Raw genomic sequence first — 14,360 nt, 5'->3', positions numbered from 1 at the left:
TTCATCACTCTGAGGATACATACATATTCCTTAGGGAATTTGAAGAGGTATGTGTTCTAATTAAAGTCCAATAGCTTTCTGATGATGCTGTTAAGCTTAGGTTCATAACTTTTTCTTTAAAAGACCAAGCTAAGAAGTGGTTGTATGGATTATCCATAAATTCTGTAACCACATGAGAGAAATTCATAGTTGTCTTACTCAAAAATTGTTTCCCAACTCACAAGACCAATAAGATTAGAAGTGATATCCTTCAGTTTAGGTAGAAGCCTAGTGAGTTCTTTTCTAAACTTATAGAGAGATTCAAGGATCTTCTCTAGGAATGCCCTCACCATAGCCTAGACTTATGACATTTATGTCAGATTATTTGTGAGGGTATTGATTACCCAACTAAACAAATGATAAAGTCTATGTGCCCTGGGGGGTTCATATCATTTACAGATGAAGGAGAGGCATGAGAATTCTTACTTAACCTAGCTGATAAAAGCCATGAGTGGGAGTCAACCCAAGAAAGTGAAAGAACCATAGGAGGGAAAGGATATCTTATGGATAGGATAGTAGCCAAGGAAGCCCATTTGTATAGTCTAATGAAAAAGATTGAGGCTATTGTTCCTAGAGAGCCATCATCAGTCAATATGGTTGTGTGCTTAGTGCCAATCCCCTAAACATGTCATAGAAGAATGCCCCAACACCTCTATGGGCACTTCTAATGAAAGTGTTAATGTTTTATATCAGAATAATCCATATAGTAACACCTACAATCCAGGATGGAGAAATCACCCTAATTTCTCCTAGAATTAGGGCAATCAAGCAGGGCCTTCCAATTTTCATAATCAAGGTCAATCTAGACCTTAAAGACCTCCCTTTGTACAATAACCTTTCGCTCAAAATACTTTTTGTAGGCCAAGTGTAGGACCTCAGGCTAGTCTTTCTAGCCCCCCTCTTCTATCATCTTATCAGCAATCCCCTGGGTTTATCAACACTGGAGAGGCAACTAAAATAAGTGACTTGAAAAAGAATATGGACCTCATCATGACAAGCCATCAAAATCTTACGAGAGAACTCACCCAAGTTGTCTCAATTCTACGTGAGAGGGAGAAGGGAACATTGCCCAGTCAACCAGAGCTTAACCCCAGGCATCAGCCTATTAGTTCACAAGCACCCACTAATGCAACACTGAATATGGTACAAGGTCAGACTCAACAAGGGTCCTCCAACCAATGTAATGTTTTTTATACCCTTAGGAGTGGCCGAGAGTATCAACAGAGTATTCCTAAATCTTCCCCATCTATTGCTCCTGTTAACTCTCCTTCTGTTGAGGACACAAGTGTGCCTCTTATTTCAAGTTCACCTGATGAACCTAAAGCAATTAAAGATGATTTGGTTGACGAAACAAAAAATGATTCTTCTAAAAAAGAGAAAATTCCTAACAGCCATTATGTTCCACCTGTTCCTGTCCTAATTTCTTAGTAAACAAATATAAGACTACATCCATAGACAAGATTTTAAAAGTCTTCAAAACGGTAGAAGTGAACATCCCTCTTTTTGATGCCATATCCCATATCCTATATCCCCACTATACTAAGGTTTTGAAAGATTTGTGTACTCACAAAAGTATCACTAGTGTGCCCAAAAAGGCGTTCTTGGCAAGTGACATTAGTTTCATAATTACTCAACCTATAACCGTCAAGTATAAGGATCCATGGAGCCCTACCATTGCTTGTGTCATAGGCAAAACCTACATTGAGCATGCATTACTTGACCCTGGTACAAGTGTGAATCTTTTTCCTTCCCATGTGTATAAGCAACTATGATTGGAAGAATTGGAAGCCACTGAAACCACTCTTCAGTTGGCAGATAGGTCTGTTAAGATTCCTAAAGGGATGGTTGAGGATGTCTTACTTAAAGTGGAAGAATTTATTTTTTCTATTGATTTCATTGTGTTAGATACCAAACCCTTCTCAACAAAGGATGAGATCCCAGTAATTCTAGGAGGACCATTCCTAGCTACCAGTAATGCATTAATCAATTACCGGAATGGTTTTTTAAGGTTATCTTTTGGCAACTAGACTGTTGAGTTTAACATGCTTAGGATAGGCTAACAACCACATATGGAAGAAGAGATTAATATGCTTAAGGATTTTTTCGATTTTTCTGATGATTTAATTATCAATTTTGATATTGATTTTGATTCGAAATTCTAAAAGTTTATAGATGAGTTGGATGATGATAGTAAAAAATTCTTTTCTAAAGTCTTGAGTATTTACACACCTGTGGAGCCCTTAGGACCCATTCCAATCCCATCCCTAAATCTTCCATAGTTGAACCACCTAAGCTAGATCTTAAGGAATTGCTATCTAATTTGAGGTATGCTTTCTTAGGGCCTGACCAGACTCTTTCAGTAATAATTTCTTCAGATTTGACTTATAGCCAAGAAGAGAAATTGCTTAAAGCGTTAAAAGACAATAAGGAAGCCCTAGGTTGGACCATGACTGACATCAAGGGTATAACCCCTTCTACCATATAACATTTTATACATCTTATGGAGGATTCCAAACTATTCACGAAACCCCAAAGAAAACTAATATAGTGATTATAGAAGCCATTAAGAAAGAGATCCTAAAGTGCTTGGATCATGGAATAATTTATCCTTTTTCTAATAGCTAATGGGTAAACTCAGTTTATGTAGTGCCTAAGAAGTCTGGTGTTACTGTAGTTCCCAATGCCAATAACAAACTGATTCCAACCCATGTCCAATTAGGGTGAAAAGTGTGCATAGACTACAGAAAACTCAACACGGTAATCTGGAAGGACCACTTTCCATTGTCATTCATTGACCAGTAATTAGAGAGGTTAGCTAGACATGAATATTATTGTTTTCTTGATGGATATTCTGGCTATAACCAGATCCCAATTGCTTTAGAAGATCAACTTAAGACCACTTTTATATGCCCGTATGGAACATTTGCTTACAGGTATATGCCCTTTCGACTTTGCAATGTCCCTGCTACATTCCAACGATGCATGATGAGCATTTTTCTGACATGGTTGAAAAATTCTTAGAAGTATTTATGAATAAATTTTCAATTCATGGGAATTCCTATTTTGAGTGTCTTCACCATTTTTCCCTAGTTTTGAAAAGGTGCATATCTAAGAATTTGATTTTGAATTGGGAGAAATACCATTTTATGGTTAAATCTGAGATTGTTTTAGGACATATAGTATCCAAGGAGAGAATTAAGGTAGATAGAGCCAAAGTGGATGTAATTGTTAATTTACCACCTCCCCAATCTGTTAAGGATGTCAAGTCTTTGAACTTTAGTCAGTTAGCCTAGCCTCTCACCTCACTATTTGCTAAAGATCAAACTTTTGAGTTTTCTACAGAATGCCTAGAATCCTTTAAGCAACTTAAGAAAGATTTAACCAATGCACCCATTGTTCAACCACTTGTTTGGACTGCACCTTTTAAACCGATGTGTGATGCTTCTGATTTTTTCATAGGAGCAGTTTTGGGATAAAAGATTAACAAGCTACCCAATGTCATTTGCTATGCTAGTAGGATCCTAAATGATACACAACTCAACTACACTACCATTGAAAAAGAATTTTTAGCAGTTGTGTTTGCATTTGAAAATTTTTAATCTTACTTAGTTGGGTCACATGTGGTCGTGTATATTGATCATTCTTCTCTTAGATACCTTATTCAGAAGAAGGATGCCAAATCCCATCTCATTAGGTAGGTTTTACTTTTGAAAGAGTTTAATTTAGAGATTAGGGATAAGAAAGGAAGTGAAAACCTAATTGCAGACCATTTATCTCGGCTTCCCAATTCCTTGACTATCGATTCTTCAGTCAACGAGAATTTTCTTGATAAATAGTTACTAACAGTGTCCAGTGAACCATGGTTTGCTGACATTGTCAACTTCTTAGTCTCGGGTGTGACTCCAGATCACTGGTCCACCCAAGATAAGTATAGGTTTTATTCCCAAGTTAAGTACATTTTCTGGGATGATCCTTATTTGTTTAAGATGTGTCTGGATCAGATTATCTAACGATGTGTTCCTGATCATGAGCAGCATTCCATTCTCTCTTTCTGTCATGATCAGGCATGTGGAGGCCATTTTAGTGCAAAGAAGACTGCGGCCAAAGTTTTACAGTGTGGATTCTATTGGCCTAGTCTTTTCAAGGATGCTTTTGTGTATTGCAAGTCTTGTAAAGGTTGTCAATCATTAGAACGTGTGATCAAGAGAAATATGATGCCCCTTTAACCCAATTCTAGTTGTTGAGATTTTTGATGTGTGGGTATTGATTTCATAGGACCATTCCCTAATTCTTCTAAAAATTTATTGGCTGTAGATTATTGTAGACACCCAATTTTGTCACTCTCCTCCAACTATGATGAATTATGGATCTTGGATGCAACTTCTTACTTTCGATCAATAGAGATGATAATTGATTAAGATAATCTAACCTTGAAACATTTCATACTCACCCAAAATCCTAAAACCCACGTGCAAAAGAAAAGAAGGGTCCAATTATGACATTTCATATATGAAGGAATTCGGTCCTAGGTGACCATATGGATGCATATTACTCAAAATTATTATTCCAACAATATATGGTATGTTAAAATCAGACCATCGGATCTCTCGCAATCACTCCTAGAAAATTACATCCTAGTCGCCTACCCCCGCCTGCCCCACACACCCATGGCCTGCCTCACATGCACCCCGCCTACCCCGTGCACCCATGGCCTGCCTCACATGCACCCCGCCTACCCCGTGCACCCATGGCCTACCCAGTGCTCCCTTCTACCCTGTACGGACGTCACCTACCCTATGCCCCTTTCAGCCTCCTTTGTCCTTGCCAGCACCTCGTGCCCCTATAACCATGCCTCTACCAGCCTCCGCACCCTTGCCAGTGCCCTACGCCCCTGCCAGAGCCCTGTGCCCCTACCAAAGCCCCGCTCCCCTACTAGATCCTCGAGCCCCTGCTAGCACCCCACGCCAACACCCCTGCCAGTCCCCCTGTGCCCCTTCCAGTGCCCCGTACCCCTATCAGTGCCCTGCACCCCCGCCAGCACCTTGTGCGCGCCCCACCGCCCTACTGCCTGATGCACCTTGTTTGCCTCGTGTGCCCTTGCTTGCCTCACGTGTGCCCCTACCTACCCCGTGCACCCCCGCCTAACCTCGTTTGCCACCCTCAATGGCCAGAATATGCGTTCCAATGACTGGATTGGTGAAGAAATTTTCTCTTCGCCCGCTTGGGCATTCTACACTATCCCACTAGTATGCCCTACACCGTAACCTCCCATTAGCCCAAAAAGGCATATTTTTACCTTATTGGCTAAAAAAAAAATTATCTTTTCCCCATTGGCCAAAGAAATTTACCCTTCACCCCACTAGTCTAAAAATTTATGTTTTCACCCCATTGGTTTAGAAAAATCACTTTTTAACCCCATTGGCCAAGGAAATTCCTCTTTCCTCCCCATTGGTTCAAAAAACCTATAACTAGCCCCCTCCCTTTGGTTTTTCACACTCAAGCCTCCTAGGAGCATCCATAGTAGAGAAGCTCTACCCTCTCTCCTCCCCTCCCCCCTTTAGGTTTTTCAAGTCTTCGGAGAGATCTTCATAAGATCCGAAGTGTTCTTTGGATCTTCGAAGTGCTCTTCGGGCCTTCAAAATTCTTCAATCATTTTCCTTCTTTGAGTAAGATTTTGTGTAAGAAAAGTTTCTCCTTAGTCTTCCACCCCCTTTTGAGGTTCTTCAAGTCTTCGGAGAGATCTTCATAAGATTCGGAGTGTTCTTTAAATCTTCAAAGTGTTCTTCGGGCCTTCGAAGTTTCTTAATCCTTAAAATTATTCTATCCCAGCAAAAGCATCCCCAGTGGAAGCTCTGCTAGAATGCCACCTCAGCCTAGCCCTCCCATAGCCTATCCCCAGTGGAAGCTCTATCGGAGTGCCACCTCAGCCTAGCCCTCCCATAGCCTATCTCCAATAGAAGCTCTACCGGAGTGTCATCTCAGCTTAGCCCTCTCATAACCTATCCCCAGTGGAAGCTCTATCAGAGTGTCACCTTGGACAAAATCTAGAAGTAGCCCATCCCTAGCGGAAGCTCTGCAGAATCAATACCACAGTTAAAACCCAAAAGTAATCGTTCCTAGTCAGAACTCTGTCCAAACATTACCGCAATCAACATCTCTCGAGAAAGGAAGTTGGAGGTCAAGACCATCTTCCCCTGAGCTAGGAGAATCCAAAAGACAATTCGTGCCAGTAATAATCGGGGTCCCACTCCTCTTGACCCGAAACAGGGGTCAAGCTCAGGTATAATTTCTCACCCAAATTAGCATAATGTAGAATTTATATTGACCTTGTTTTAGTGTACATAATCATTTAAATTCAGTTAATATATATATGTGTGATATCTTAGCCATGCATGTGGAATATGAATAATTATAGAAAATGTTCATTCTTAAGCATCTAGTAGGAAGATCGGTTGAACCGAGTAGATTGGGTTCCTAACACCTTTCCAATTCTACAACCTGACATGTCCCTAAATCTCTAGACTAGGCTAACTTTTAGGCCATTTTTTCAGGAATAGGGCCCACCCCCAGGTCCTAGGCCCATAATCCTAGGTGGCAAATCCAAACCCTTTTGCATGATCCTAATCCCCCGTATTGGACCATCGCCAAATCCCCATCTCAAAGACAAACTTTACACTCCTACAAAATAGGCCATCACGTATCTCCAAGCGACGATACGGCTGTGCAGGGCCAGCAGGTAAGCAGACTCGACACTCCCCTCCCTGAGAAAGAGAAAAAAGAGGAGAGAGGCCTGGGACCCCAAAAGGTCTTTTTCCGACTGCTACCCTCACAATTATGTTTCAAAATGGATTGAAGCCATTGCTTGTTAATCTAATGACCACAAAGTGGTGGTCAAGTTTATGAAATAGCACATTTTCTCCCGCTTTGGTACACCAAGTGCTATTATTAGTGATAGGAATGCACACTTTTGTAATAGCCCTTTCGAGGTCTTGATGAAGAAATATGGGATCACCTATAAGCTGGCTACACCCTATCATCCTCAAACTAGTGGTCAAGTTGAGGTATCCAATAAGTAGATTAAGCAAATTTCAGAAAAGACTGTCAACCCTAATCGCAAGGATTGGTCTAATTGATTGGTGGATGCCTTGTGGGCGTATAGGACTGCTTATAAAATCGATTTGGGTCAATCTCCCTACCATCTGGTGTATGGGAAGACATGTCATTTACTGGTTGAGTTAGAATATAAGGCTTTTTGGGCTATCAAATAGCAGAATTTTGATCTGTCTACTGTTGGTACTCATAGAGGACTCCAACTAGCAGAGTTGGAGGAGATTAGGAATGATGCCTATGTCATTGCTAGGATTTATAAGGCGAAAACCACGTGTTTTCTTGATAGACAAATTCTTAGGAAATCTTTCACTTCTGGTGATAAGGTTTTGCTTTACAATTCTAGGTTGCATATTTTTCCAGGCAAGTTGAGATCCCGTTGGGATGGTCCTTATATTGTGTAGACTATTTTTTCTCATGGTGCTGTTGAGGTTTTGAACCCTAGCACAGGTGCAATTTTCAAGGTCAATAGTCAGCGTCTAAAACCATTCTTTGAGCTTCTTACTGCTGCTAGTGAAGAGGTCATGAATCTCCATGAACCTCTTTACACAGATGACTGAATTTTACCCAGGTATGACCCCCTTTGCATTATCTTTGCCTTTAATTCTTTCCATACATTGAGGACATTGCATGACTTAAGTGTGGGGGAGGAAAATCAGTTTCTTTTTGTTTTTATTTTTTTCCTTTGTTTCTTTTGTTTTTGAGCTTGCTAAGGATGAAATCCTACTTTGGATTTTGGTTAATGATCATACCGTTCGGTTGCTTGATGTATGAAAGTAAGAATTTTTTATTACAGTACCCATATTGAACGCATAAAAACCATATTGAGAATAAAGGAACAAGCCTGTGTCTTGAGGTGGGACTCTCTTTTGAAAATAAGAAACCCTTGTTTTACGATGCTGAACCATATGTAAGTCTGTGGGTTCCTTCTACTCTTGATTTGGAGTTGAGACTTTCTTTTTAGATGGGCATGAGTTGACGAATACACATTTTTAAATGAAGTGTGGAAAGTAACAATAAGACTTGACTCCCTTGGAACTAAACAGGGCATTGCGCATCAAGAAGCGTGATGTCTTGAATTTTGGGTGTATATTCACTGTAATCACCCATGAGACACAACTCATCCACTAGGGTAACCTAGGGGTTTAAAGGCTTGTTGCACATGCTAAGTGCAACCGTACGTGATTCTTACGAAAGTGAGTTAGATTTTTGCTTTTTATTCTTTTTCTTTTTATTTTTCTCTAGGACTAGCAAAGTCTAAGTGTGGGGGAATTCTGATGAACACATTTATGTGTGAAATGTTAGGTAGTAAAACATGCATTTTTTTTTGGTCTTCCTGTAGAGAGCGGTGGTAAAGATTTAAAGATGGCGACTGAGGAGAGACTGGAGACCTAGTCGGACTCGCTTGATCTTGATGGAGGCCGGTCGTCGGATAGAAGCAAGTAGTGATTACTCACTGATGGAGTAACTGCTAATGCCGATGAGGCCATTAATTTAGAGGACGTAGCTGTGGGGGGAGGAAAACTGGTGGGTGCACTGAGGAATGCAGATCTTATGTTGCTATAACGAAGAAGGTGCTACCAGATGTGGAAGGCGTTCCAGATCCTATACGAGGAGGGCCGTTGACAAAGGTGATGATACCGCAGGAGGCCTATGAAGAAAAGCTCCAAAATTTTATGTTTACCCTAATCGAAAGGGCAGATTTCAGGAAGGTCAACCTTGGTCCTCTAGGAAAGGTATTCATTCTCTTTCACTTTGAGAGGGAAGGAGATATGGCATCAGTTTTTGAAATGAGGACCTATCAGGGTCGGTAATCAGGTGCTCAGATTTTAGAGGTGGAGACCAGAGTTCAGCATCCATAATAACTACACGCAAACTAAGTTGGTCTGGGTTGGCTTTCCTGAACTCTCGATGGAGTATTGGCACGAAAAAATCCTTCTGACAATGGCCAAAGCTACAAGGAGACCGGTGGCACTGGATCGAAGAACCCTGAATGGCTCTATGGGAAATTATGCCAGGGTTCTTGTTGAAGTTGAATTGGGCGGTTCAAGGATTGAGGAGATCCAAGTAGAGCATAAACAGCCTAGAATGGACAACATTTTTTTTGTTTAAGTAGCTTCTGACATATGAGGATAATATACCTCGATGTATGCTATAGAAGAAATTAGGTCATCTAACCACGCAACATAGAAGGAAGAGGGAAGAAAGAAGAGGAATAACCCATGTGACTAACTTCGCCGGAGTTGATCATGAAGATGAGAATCTTGCCGAAGCAGTCCCAATCGCTTGAGGAGTCCAAGAATGGTAGGAGATCTTTTCTCACCTACGGTTATGGAAACATCTAAGGGGGATAACTCTTACCATATAGAGGGGGATATTGTGGTTGATTTACACCGAGAAAATATTGATAAAAATGGAAGTTTTCCCACCAACATTTTGGGGGAATCAAATTCAATATTTGACCAGTGCAATATAGACAGTGATCTGGTCATGGTTGATAACTTGCTGAGTGAGGGAGAATATGGGTTGGACCAGTTCACTACAGCATCTGAAGGGGACACTCTAGACTCGTTGGAAGGCAGCGAGCAGGAAGAGGAGATCCCCCATTCTCTAGAAAATGATGTTGTTCATATGGATCACCCCCTGCTGCTCAGAAATTAAGGCCTCGTCGCACAATTCACTACCAAGTGACGGGTCGTGGAGGTTGTGGCACGAATAGAGGAGGTAAAGGCAGTAGAGGTCATGCAGGAGAAGTGACAGAGTACATTGTGACTAGACTCTCACCTACTCAGCTGGAGGGAGGCAGAGTTGTGGTCCATCATCAGGAGGTGAATGAAATAGACAATGCTCTACAATGGGCAGAGCGAACGGCAGCAAGAAAAGGAAAAGCCATTATGGAGAAAGAGCAGATATCCAAATCTGCTCATCAGCACTATCCTAAAAGTGATTTTATAAAGCTTTTCTTCTGGAATATCAGAGGAATGAAGAAGGCGACTGGTAAAAACACCTTACGACAATCTGTGAAGGAGAAGAACCTAGACATCCTATGTATAGCGGAGCCAATGATTGAAGTAAGTGCCTTTCCAAATTTATTTTTAATAAATTGGGGTTTTGCAGTGATTTTCTTCATAATAATTGGGTTGGGAAGAACCCAAATTTATGGATTTTATGGAAAAGGAATGGAACCAGCCCTGTGGTCATTTCTGAGTCCGAGTAAGACATCTCAATTTCAATTATTTGGGAAGCTATCTCTTTGCAAATTTCGTTTGTCCATGTGAGTAGCTTTCGTACAGAAAGAAGATCTCTATGTGTGAATTTAACTGATGATCTCCCTCAATCCCCTACCCCTTGGGCCATTATTGGTGACTTCAATGCCACATTGCATTCCCATGAGAAGAGAGGCCCAGGTAATTTTAGCTTGGGTTCGACGCTTGAATTTGGGGCCATGGTGGATGCGTGTAGTATGGTTTAGATTCCCTCTTTAGGGCTGAAATTTGCTTGGACCAATAACTAGGGCAGAGGCAATGTGAGTGTAGTGCTAGATAGAAATTTTTGCAATGAAGATTGGCTGGTATTATTTCAGGACAATGCCTAAAAGGTTTTAAATAGGATTGCCTCGGATCACGCTCCTATTTTGGTCACTCAGCAATGACTCAGTGTCCTGCGAAGACCCATTTCCGATTTCATAAATTCTAGATGGATCATAGCGATTTTGAGAAGATGGTTGCAACATCGTGGGGTGAGTGGATGTCTGGAATTATTATCTTTGTTCTTATGAGAAAATTGAAAAGATTAAAAGAATCTTTGAGAAGCTGGGCGAGGATCTCCTTCTCGAACATAGACGTTGCTTTGGATGAGACAAAAAAATTTTTGGCTCAGATTCAGCGAAACATTGAAGACAACGGCTTAGATGATCACTATTTTGCTATGGAGGCTGATGCAAAAACGGCTATGGTGAAAGCTTTGGAGATGCATGAAAAATTATGGGCAGAGAAGGAAAAAATTAGGTGGATGAAGCAGAGAGAAAAGAACTCTAAATTCTTTTATTTATCTGCGAAAATGAGAAGAATTAAGAATACATCAGATGCCTCAAGAAAGAAGATGGATCTTTGGTGGAAGGTCGGAATCAACTGGGAGAGTACATTATGAAGTTTTACGAGGATTTCTATAAAGCTACTCCAACTGTGGATCATGGGGAGCTGCTTCAGTCTCTTCCTTTAGTCCTTAATCAGAGAGATGTTTTCTTTCTAGACTCCATCCCTAGGGACATAGAGATTAAGAAGGTTGTATGGGATCTTGACCCAGAGAGCTCTCCTGGGCCAGATAGATTTATTGGAGCTTTTTTTAGGAGATGTTGGAATATTGAGGAAAGGGAGGTTTGCAATGCCACTCGTCATTTTTTTAGTTCCAGCCACATGCCCAGAGGAACTAATAACAATTTTTTGGCTCTGATTCCTAAAGTGGAGGGTGCTTCTACTCTGGAGAAATTTAGGCCCCTACGTATGGCGAATTTCTATTGCAAAATCATTTCCGAGGTGATGGCCATGAGACTGGAAAAATTTCTTCCAAAGTTAATCTCAGAGGAGCAAGGGGCATTTCAAAAAGGGAAGCTGATTCACTCAATATTAGCTTGGCATCTGAGCTTGCAAACATGATGTTTGCCTCCAGAAGAGGGGGTGGCCTTGCATTGAAAATAGACGTTAAAAAATCTTATGATACAATGGCTTGGTCATTCTTGTTTCAGGTGTTGCACAAATTTGGTGACAAATGGATTACTTGGCAACATCGGGTTTCGGTATCTACTAAAATATCAATTATGGTCAATGGTGAGCCTTAGGGGTACTTTAGAGTGGAGAGACGCTTAAGACAAGGGGACCCTATATCTCCCATACTATTTATTATAGCTGAAGAAGTTTTGTCTAGGGGGCTGAAAGTTTTGATTCATACAAAGGAACTGAAGCAGATCCAAGGTCCAAGAGGTGACCAGACGCCTATGCATATTCTGTTCGTAGATGAAATTTTCATATTCAGCAACTCTTACATGACATATGTTAGAATTTTAAGAGATTTTTTGATCAAGTATCATGAGTTTTCTGGCAATGCATAAGCTTAGAAAAAAGCAAGCTCTTCATAGGGAAGATCCCAGCTTATAGGAAAAAACACATATCTGATACGTTGGGCATCCCGATGTGCACTTTCCCTACAAAATACCTAGGGGTGGAGATCTTTAAGGGCAGAGTAAAGAAAGAGGCTTTGTTGCCAATTATGGACAAGGTCAAGAGTAGATTACCTGGATGGAAAGGGAAGCTGCTGTCCATGGCAGGAAGGGTGGAATTGGTGAAAACAGTGATTGCAGGAATGCCTACTCACAGTTTCTCAGTATATTGGTGGCCTTCATCTCTTTTAGTCATGATGGAGATATGGATGAAGAATTTTATTTGGACAGTGGAGGTGGACACAACAAAGTCGATCACTATTAAGTGGGACTCCTTGTGCATGCTTAAGGATGAAGGGGGTCTTGGAATAAGGAGATTGAGAGACTCGAATAAGGCACTGCTCTGTAAGCTTGTCCGGAGGATCAAAAAGGAAAAATCCGTCGCTGCCATGTTTCTAAGAGGTCGGTTCTTCAAGAAGGATGGTAGGACCTTGAAAAACTGCCACCCTTCCTCGATTGCTTCTAGAATCAAGAGGATGTGGTCCTTTGTGGAAGACAAGCAAAGGTGGATTATTGGAAATGGCCAACTTGCTAATTTTTTGAAGGATAAATGGTGGGTACCTTAGTCCATAATGGAGATGATTAACCTTGAAGAATTTGGGGCCTTCTCTTCTACAATGACCGTGGGCGATTTTATCAAAGATGGGGAATGGTCTTTCCCAGAGGTAAACTCTAACCAACTTAAATACATATTTGATCTAATTAGAGAGATTAAAATTCCAAGGAACCAGATCGAGGATGTTTGCATTTGGTTATTGACGCAAATGGAAATTTCTCTATGGCCTCTGCTAGGAGAACATTAGAAGGGCCTCACCCAAGGTGCATTGGGCTTCTCTGATCTGGCAGAAAGACCTCTCTCCTAGGTTCTCTACATTTGGATGGTGCCTAATTCATTACAAGCTTCCTACGGATGAAATGGTTAAAAGTAGAGGTGTCCATCTGGCCTCATGTTGTCATCTCTGTGGTAAGGCTGAAGAAAGCATAGAGCATATTTTTCTCCATTGTCCTTTCTTTAATAGCATATGGGAAAATTTTAGTTCGTGCTTTGGAATCCAGTGGAACAGACAGGTGGCAATTGACAGCTTCTTGAAGTAGTGGAAGAGAAAGGCGACCATTATCAACCTCAAAAAGCCTTGGAAGATGGGTCTACTGATCATATCCTACCACATTTGATGGGAGAGAAATAAGAGGAGGCACGAATCGAAGGCTACGCTAGCGAATTATGTCTTTGAGAGCATTAAAAACGACCTTCTCCTTTGCAGTGACGGATCTAGCATGGAAGTGAAAACGGTTTCTGACATTCTACGATGTAGAAGTTTGGGGCTGGGAATTAAAGCTCCCTCCACTGCCCCACCTCTAGAAGTGCATCAGTGCGAACCTCTCTCTGGATGGTTGAAGAACAATGTGGATGGAAGTTCTCTGGGCAATCCTGGAAATGCAGGCATATGTGGAGTGATGCAAAATTGTGACGAGCAGGTTTGGGATTCCTTCAGTGTCTTTCTGGGCATAAAGGAAATCTATGAGGCTGAATTTGAGGTGGTGATGGAAGGAATACAAATGGCCATGGCTCTCAATGCCATGGGTTTATAAATCGAATTAGATTCGGCATCAGTAGTTACTACGATCCAGAAGAACAAGATTCCTTAGTTTATTCTTCAAAAATGGAGGTCACATCTTAACTTCCTGGAGGCCATTCCTTGGAAAATATCTCATTGTTTTCGGGAGGCCAACACCATTGCAAACTATTTAGCTAAGAAGGCTGCCAAAGTGATGATCTCAGAGTACTCGATAGTATTTCCAAGTCATATTGTAACTGAGTTGAGAATGATGCTGTGAATAGGCATAGATTTCAATTCGGCTAGATCGCTAGCTTGTCTTCTTTGCTGATGGTCATGCCAAAGGTGGAGTTTGCAAGTTAGTCTAGGAATTTCAGTCATGTTCTTGTGTTTTTTTGTATTCTCTCTTTTTAATAAAATGATCCTTTAGCAAAAAAAAAGAA

General features: G+C 41.1%; 1 non-coding gene across 1 annotated transcript; it reads right to left on the bottom strand.

Annotated features, from left to right (window-relative positions):
- Positions 1-230: 230 nt before the first annotated feature.
- On the bottom strand, positions 231-337 carry LOC122087754. Its single transcript, XR_006142829.1, has one exon. It is a non-coding gene; the product is annotated as a small nucleolar RNA R71 (small nucleolar RNA).
- Between the last annotated feature and the right edge of the window lie 14,023 nt (positions 338-14,360).

This window comes from Macadamia integrifolia, chromosome 8 (assembly GCF_013358625.1).
Source record: "Macadamia integrifolia cultivar HAES 741 chromosome 8, SCU_Mint_v3, whole genome shotgun sequence".
In the NCBI taxonomy this organism is placed as follows: Eukaryota; Viridiplantae; Streptophyta; class Magnoliopsida; order Proteales; family Proteaceae; genus Macadamia; species Macadamia integrifolia.
Note: the sequence above shows the minus strand (reverse complement) of the source record. Positions and strands in the feature narration are given on the sequence as shown.